Source organism: Coffea arabica, chromosome 10c (assembly GCF_036785885.1).
Source record: "Coffea arabica cultivar ET-39 chromosome 10c, Coffea Arabica ET-39 HiFi, whole genome shotgun sequence".
In the NCBI taxonomy this organism is placed as follows: Eukaryota; Viridiplantae; Streptophyta; class Magnoliopsida; order Gentianales; family Rubiaceae; genus Coffea; species Coffea arabica.
This window is the reverse complement of record NC_092329.1, coordinates 53,730,522-53,738,762: the sequence shown is the minus strand read 5'-3', so window position 1 is coordinate 53,738,762 and position 8,241 is coordinate 53,730,522. Positions and strand designations below refer to the sequence as shown.

At 34.8% G+C, this 8,241-nt stretch overlaps 1 long non-coding RNA gene across 1 annotated transcript; it reads left to right on the top strand.

Annotated features, from left to right (window-relative positions):
- Positions 1-5,698: 5,698 nt before the first annotated feature.
- On the top strand, positions 5,699-6,254 carry LOC140015603 (uncharacterized). The gene is made up of 2 exons (XR_011822245.1): positions 5,699-5,774; positions 5,893-6,254. It is a non-coding gene; the product is annotated as an uncharacterized lncRNA (long non-coding RNA).
- Positions 6,255-8,241: the final 1,987 nt, after the last annotated feature.

Here is an 8,241-nt window from a genome sequence, read left to right as displayed (position 1 = left end):
GTGATAGATTGAAACTTGAAAGAAAAGTGCGTCGGCTGTTTCTTTTTTTAATGTTAGGATTTGATTTTTTTAATCTATATTTTAGTCAAGTTAAGCAAAACTCTCAACAAAATGAGTTGTGGTCTAGTGGTGAAGAGTGTCGTATGGGAACCTTGAGACCGAGGTTCGAACTTCCGTAGCTACATTCTTGACATTTTTGTTTGAAAATTAGAAAATCGCCGGGTTACGGTTCGTGCGGTTTTTAACGGTTCATACAGTTCAACCGGTTTCTAGCGGTTTTTCATTAACTTTCGGGTTTAATACTGGACCGGACCGGTGGTATGTCCGGTTCGCGGTCCAACCAGCTGGTCCGGTCCGGTTCTGAAAACATTGGGGAAAACAATGAAACAGTAAATGGTATTAGTTCTTTTACCACTAATTTGGGTTTTCCAAACAACTTTTTACTTTTCCAACATGTTACTCAAAGTACTTCAAGAAAAACACTACACCATTATTCTGTAAATAAGGTTTTCAAATACACTTCATTTCAATGCAAACGTAAATCTTGTGCATACTTACTTGTCTTGTCCTTCTATTTGTCGCCGGAATAAGGAAGGTGTGTGAAATAAAGCAAAGGCACTTGCTTGCACTAAGACTTGTAGATTTTGTCTGCAAGCAGTTACTAAAGGAAGATTTCAATTCTGTTCAGGAATACTTCATTTCCCACGGCAATACTGCCACAGCATATGGAGTTTTTCAACTTGTACAAGAGTGTTTAAATCATTTTCCTGATCTAATTTGGTATGCAGACACAACAACAAAGGGGATAATATCAAGATTTACCACGAAGTTGCAGATTATGTAGATTTAAAAACTCAATGCTCGTGTATGAAATCTTCATCTAGGGACTTCTTTTTGATTCGTCTCTTCTCATCTCCAAGGTGGACTTGGATTTGAATTCACTTCGCCTAACTAGGTGGTGTTGGTTTAGATAGTATTGGGCAAAGGCCCAAAAGGGAAAATGTTAGGGATGCAACCTGAACACTTAATATATGCTGTCCATCTCAAGACGAAAGAAATTGAGAGTCGTGCACGGTATGTATATAGCCCGGTGGTTTGGTTTTATATACTTACCAGACTAATGACTGATGGACCTATTTGAGCGAAAGCCCTCAAAAGGCAATTTACACCGCTGGTTTGTTACGTTTTGGGCCCACAACAGCAGGCAGCAATGAAGCACAATTTATATATATATATATATATATATATATATATTTAAATAACAAGAATGAAGAATAAAGTTCAACTTAACAGTTCAGGTTGCCTAATTAACTGGGGGAAGGTTCTAATTGAAAGTTTAGGTTTCAAATTTTGGACCTCACAGTTGAAGATGAAAAGCGTGCAGGGAGATTTTTCCACACTAAAATTTTTGGTTTGGTAATGGTTTAGAAAACAAAGTACTACACAGGGGAGTTAAAAGAGCTTTTCACTTTTCACATGCCGTCTTTACTGTTTAATACCAACGTATTATTTTCCCACCTTTTGCAGGTAATTGAGGCCGTAGAGATCAAGGTTGTGTTTTCTTTTTTCCTTTTCCATTCGCCTTGTAGTTATTTAGGCAATCAGCAAACAAGTTTGAATTGGAGGTAATATTGATTGAAGGTAAATAAGGAACTTCAAGCCTCTCCTATTTTTCTTTCTTAATTATTTTAGGGACATATGATCTTAGCCCTTTATCAACACAGTAAAGAAGAGAAAATGCGAGTTAAAACCCGAACTCGTTTCTCATTTCTAATAAAAAGGAATGGGTAAAAAACCTCAACGGCTACTAAACTATTAGTCGAATCATGTTTTAGCTATCAAACTATTTTTCGCCAGTAACTGGTCACTAAACAACATGATCAGTAAATTCGTGACCATTTGGTTGATCATTGCTTTTAATATGTGAAATTAGCAGTTAATTTGTGAAATAGGGTCACATAGTTGTTAGACAAACTTGCCCTCGCACTTTGCCACGTGTAGTGCTAATTTCACAGATTAAGAGCAATTATCGACTAAATGATCATAAGTTTACTAACTAAGTTGTTTAGTGGCAAATTACTGACGAAAAATAGGTTGATGACCAAAACATTATCCGACCAATAATTTAGTGGCCGCAGAGGTTTTTTGCCCAAAAGAAATATATAAGTGCAAGGATTGAGTGGCATTGTCTCTTTAGTTGGTCGAGATAATAGAATTGGTTCATGTTTTCCTACCAATCTGGATTCGAACCTCTTTTGGAACATTTACCCTTCACACAGGACTTGCTTAGTGCGTCTTATCCCTCCATATGATTGGCGGGATATTGCACAGGGCGGGGTTTATCCAGTATACACTTTGAGTAACAGTTGCGGATTCTCTTGTAAAACAAAAAAAAAAAAAAGAAAAGGATTGAGTGGCACAAAATCTTTTCTAGTCTTTTTTTTTTAATCAATCGACACTTATTTACTCTATACCTACTCCTACTTTAGTCTATTTTAAGGGGAGGGCCCAATGAGGAATCGATATTGACTAAACCACCATCGAATCAGACGAGTGTACTACGTACCTGTACCTGTATGGATTAAAATCACTTAAAGTGGTAAGCCATATATAGTGACAAGTGGTGGGAGATAATATTTGAACTCTTGACCTTCCACTCTACTCACCTTAAAGATTATGGTGGTGGCCAACAACCCTATTGGTTAAATCTTTTCTAGTGTTAGGCGAAAGAAAAAGCGCCAATTTAAAAGCGTGATAATTTTGTTGATAAATATTGTTGACTGGCACAATTAAAATGGCTAATGCACACATTCATAGTCTAAGCTTAATTTTTGTTCGTGAAAATTACGTTAAGGAAATTGGCGAGAAACCTGCGTTATAGACAACAGGACCTTGGCGACCTAAGCACTAAAATTGTTGAAAGCAGTCGGATTCGGAAAAATCAAAGTCAAGGGATAGTCACGACCTTGGCCACCTAAGCACTATAAAAGCATGATAATTATGGTGATGAATTTTTTATGCCATACTTTGAAGGACTCCGTGAGATGTCGTCCATTGTTGCACACATGATTTAAGGATGTCCAAATTATAGATGACGCGGAGAAACTTATTAGGATTAAATCCGTTTGATCTGACACATAGGAGGCTCTGGTTTTCTATTATGTTTATGCATTATGATAACTCGACAATGGACCTACTTTCATTTGTTTCCAGACTTATAATAACACCAAACTCTTTATAAGACTTCTCGGGACCTTTTTTTTTACTAATAAAAAGGATAAAAATATCCATACCTTTTTTTTTTATAAACTGAAAGTTTTAAATTCGAAATCTCTCATTTACATTTTCTCCATTAATACAACTCAACTCATCCCTTTCAATCACCTTTTTTTTAGAGTAAAAAACTTGAAGATCTCCTAAATTGTCACGATTGTCCATTTTTTAACTCTCGATCTATTTTTTAATCCCCGACTATCTCTTGAACAATTAAAAGTGTATAGTTTATAGAATTTTGGCGATTTTAAACATAAATTCTGCCGAAATTCTTGGGCATTTTAGTCCAACCATAATCAAAAGTATTGAAAACTTAATAAAAAGTATCGAAAGTAGGAGTAGAAGCCTTGAAAAGAGAAAACCCTTAATTTTCCTTGAACTCTTCATCGAATTTCTCTACAAAAATCCTAAAAAATTTATTGATTTCATACCCAAGTGGCCAAAATTTTATTAGATTTTTTATGTCCCTCTCAAGTATGAAATCAATGAATTTGGAAATTTTATGGAGAAATTTTATGAAGTGTTCAAGGAAAATGAAGGGTTTTCTTTTCTTAGAACTTCTACTCCTACCCTCAATACGTTTGATTAAGTTCTTGATGCTTTTGATTAATGCTGGAAAAGAATATCCTTCGATTCCATTTGGATTTATGTATAAATGTCCAGAAGTCCTTAAACTATGCACTTTTAATTGTTCAGGGCCCAGTTGGAGATAAAAAATAGATCAGGACCAAAAGTGGACAACGAATATAATTTAAGAACTCCCAAAGTTTTTTACTCTTTTTTTGTTATCTTACAATTTATAGAAAGGATATATGGTTGTAAATTCACACACACACACACACATATATACGTATGTTTCTAAACCTAATTTACATGGTTAAAAGATCACTGGAATGCCATTAATATTTAGCAAAAGCTAATTTTAAAGAGTATCTCAATTGTCGCTTATTACAATAAACTTGTTTGGATTCCAGAATAATTGAAATGACACCAATGCAGCTCAACCCCTCAATTATTTTGCTTAGAATCCATAATAAGTATAGAAAACAAGAAAACAAGAAAACAAGCCCAACATTCATCCAGAGGTGCAAGTGGGGCAAGCCCTTAATTATATTCTTGATCTTTTCCTTCCGTGTGGGCACGTAAAGCCTAGAAATTCCTGGAAATTGGACATTACCTCAAGTGTATTAAAGTTCGTTTCCATTTGGTGAAGTTAATCTATTCAATTTAAAAAAAAAAAAAATCCCCTTTTGAGAAACAAGCTTCGGGTATTTGTCATAGTTTGATAATTCAATTAAGTATTCCACATAATCAAAAGAAGACAAAACCCCCACTAGCCTGCAGCACATTGTTGTTGACATACATATCCCTGGACAACTAAGAACTGCAAGGACACTACACCAGAAAACAAAAGAGGATTTTTGTTAAAAAAAAATGAAAAAAGATTTTGTGTCTCTCATGGCAGATTCCAACTTGTACGTATTAAACAGATCCTACTTAACATGTCCAAAATAAATAATATCCCAGAAATTAGGTTAATCGTGTTCAGACAAGATCCACAATCCATATCGTGCCCGGTCACGGTTGAGAAGATTAATTAATCCAAACTTAATCTCTTCTAATATTATATAACCCATACCCCATGTGAACAATTTGGAGAACAATTATTTATTGGGTCAAATAGACTACGAGTTTTTTATGCAAATTCAAATTCGGACAACTACCAATTTCGCTATGCGAATAGGGGAGACAATTTCGTCGGTTCATGAGTTAGAAGTCTTGTTGAAATAAACTATGTCATATCTTGTAAACGATGGTACTCATCCACTTCCTTTGATTAGTAGCTATCTTCTATTTAGTGGATAGGTCTGTATCACGTTTGAAACAATTAAAGATTTAGACAATAAGAAGATTGAAAGAAACAGTCAGCTTAAGGGGAATACGATGGTCCTATTTGAAAGATTATATGACACAGTATGCCTAATTGAAGGAATTGCTTAGTTTAGTTAAAATTGATGTGAGATAATCAAAATGTATTCTAATTGCTTGCTGGAAAGGTGGTGAGGCCAGACAAGTTGTCTGCACACAAGATGGGACTTAGACAGCAGAATTGGAGCAAATGACGAGTGGTATAGTGCAGCCTTATCTGTAATGGCCGCAAAATTGTCCTACTATATATATAATTATCAGCAAACAGTAGGTGGCAGTAGATCACCTTGATTTCTGAATGATTATCCAATTCCTTTGGAGGGCTTAGGGGTGGGGGCCGGGTGAGTCATCTTACCTTGAGAAATGCTATGTATTGTCCCATGAAAATGACAATTATTATTCATTAGTTTCTTTACGAAAATGAAACTTTTTTTAAAAAAGAACTTTATATAAACTTTAAAATTGCCATATACCACGGACAATGAAATGAGGGTGAGCTGATTACTTAGTCATTCTATAAGTTGGTAAGCGCTTGACCCAGGAATTAAAGAAATCAAATGCAAAATTCTTAGGTCATGTTTCTTATTTAACCAAACAACATGTTTTAGGAAAACAAATTGCTCCCTAGATTTTTATTTTTATTTTTATTTTTATTTTCCATTCCTAACTTTTCCCTACTTTTTTACTCAGACTACGAGGAATTTTACACAACACAGGCCATCATGTTCCAAGACAAGAAAGTTGATCGGGATTTCATTGTGGTTGCATTTCGAGTGACGAGTCCATTTGATGTAGATGATTGGCTCACGGGTTTGCATGAGTTGGAATGGCTGTTGGATAGAATGGAAGGAGTTTACAGTTTTGAGAAGGGTGGTTTGAGAGATTTTTCCGGGCTGTAGTTTTGATAATTCCTGGATTATCAAACCATGGCCCTCAAGATTATGTTAATCTAACCCGACTGGGGACTTTAGCTTCCTTAGCCTATTCTCCTCTGCTACCAGATTCAAAAAAAGATTGATGCTGCTGAAAAATACTATAGATTATGTATCAAATTTGCCCCAAAAAATTTCATTTTTTGTTATATCGTTAAATTTCAGTCAATAGTCTCCCTTAGCTTTGCTGCAAGACACAATAGGAGGTCATTGGTCGATTGATATCAACTGCAACACAATGCAAAATCAAACAGAGGTCTATTTCGGGGATACCGAGTTTAGAATATATATATATATATATATATGTATATATTTATCTCTATTGTTTTACTCAAAGAAATCTGTGATAGTCTAGTCCTTACGCTTTTGATTAATCAAGCTTCCGTCATAAGATTACTGCAGAAAAGGGAAAAGAAAAACTAATCAATCTCCCGTCGTAAGACTTTACAGAAAAAGAAAAGGAAAAAAAACTTCTTTCACAAGAATGGTAGCTAAAATGTTTTTTTTTTCCTTTTTTCTGCTTTTGATTTAAAAAAAAAAAAAAAGAGAGTAACATAAACAAAATTTGTCTGGATTTAGAAGGGCTACAACATATTAGGCCCACTAGCAACTAACAAATGAAGGAAATATGGGTCCAAAATAATTAAACTACGCAAATGATTACTTTTCTCAATTGAGCACAAATCTGCTAATTACGTCCATTAGCAGATGAAATACGAGAATTCAAGAAAAAGGGATGCTAAAAAACTTAGACATCAACTAGATATGAGAAGACTTGTATTTTAGCATATAAAAGTAGATTACTTTATGAAAATCATTACTCGTCATGGGGGGTAAGTGCAGTTTTTTTAATGCTATAGGAAAAATAGATGTATTTATCACGAAGTCAGGAAAATTGGCAGCTGATGTTGAGTTAATGTACAAAAAGTTGCTTGAGAAATTTTTTGCCCAAAAATTTTGCCCAAGAAAGTTCGTGAAACCATACATTTCTTTTCCCCCTGTATGTAAAGCTTAGCAGGCAATTTCACCCAGCCCGAAGATTTTTTTTTTCTACTTAGCCCAAAGAATTGGGTGTTCAACAAGTACACATGGTCAAGGTTATTCAGCTATCTGTCATATCTTGGCCAAAGGTTCCATGAACTCAAGAAAATTGGCAGCTGATGTTGGAATGGGGATTACATCCGGATTGGCTGTGTGGTTGAGTTACTTTACAGAAATTCTTTTTTTATTGCTGTGCATCTTAGGATGTGTAAAATGATTCTTTAGATCATTAGAGATGACTGTTGATTTAACAGGGGAAGATTCCCTTTGTAAAGTTGATTTTCTCATGATTAATAAAAGTACAAATTTTGTGAAAATTTTTTTTCATTCAAGTTTGAATTTTTTTTTTCTCATGACCGTAGATTTTCGCAATTTTGAATTTAAAAGAAAAAGTTTATTCAAGTTTTCGATATTTTTCTACGTGTGAGATAAACAAGTCAAAGTTGGTCCTTTCCTAATAAGTACTATTTCAGTCAATTCCTTGTCAATTCCTTAAAAAAAAAAAAAAAAAAAACGGTTGGCTAAGCAGCAAAAGGATTATAGCAAAAGCCTGCTGACTAGTCGTTATCAGATTGTTCAACCTGGGTTATGCGCATGACCAAATAAGTGATTACGAAGAAACATCGTTTAGGCGATCGCAAATTCTGACATGTTCATATTGTTTTGGGCTTAGGGTTAAGGTTTATTTTTCTTCTTTACACTTTGAACAATCAGTTGACCGTGATTGTGACGATTTGTCTCCTCTCTGAAGATGTCGTCTTCCCTATACCCCAATCTAAGCACTATTTTTCTTCAGTTACATTGCCCTTCTCCCCTTTTCATCTACCTCATTTTTAACCCATCTGTGGAATCCCATCTTTTTGACAAATTCAAACTGCGACGACTGCTAATGATCTTACTCGGCTATAAATACATATATATGCAGGGCAATGGTTCTCATTCAAGAAAACACCACATCGTTTAACTATCTACCCAGCAATAGAAATTTTATCACATAGCTATAGTTTGAACTATAAATCAGTTGACCCTTGAGACTTTGACGCAACAACATTTCTATCTACCCAAT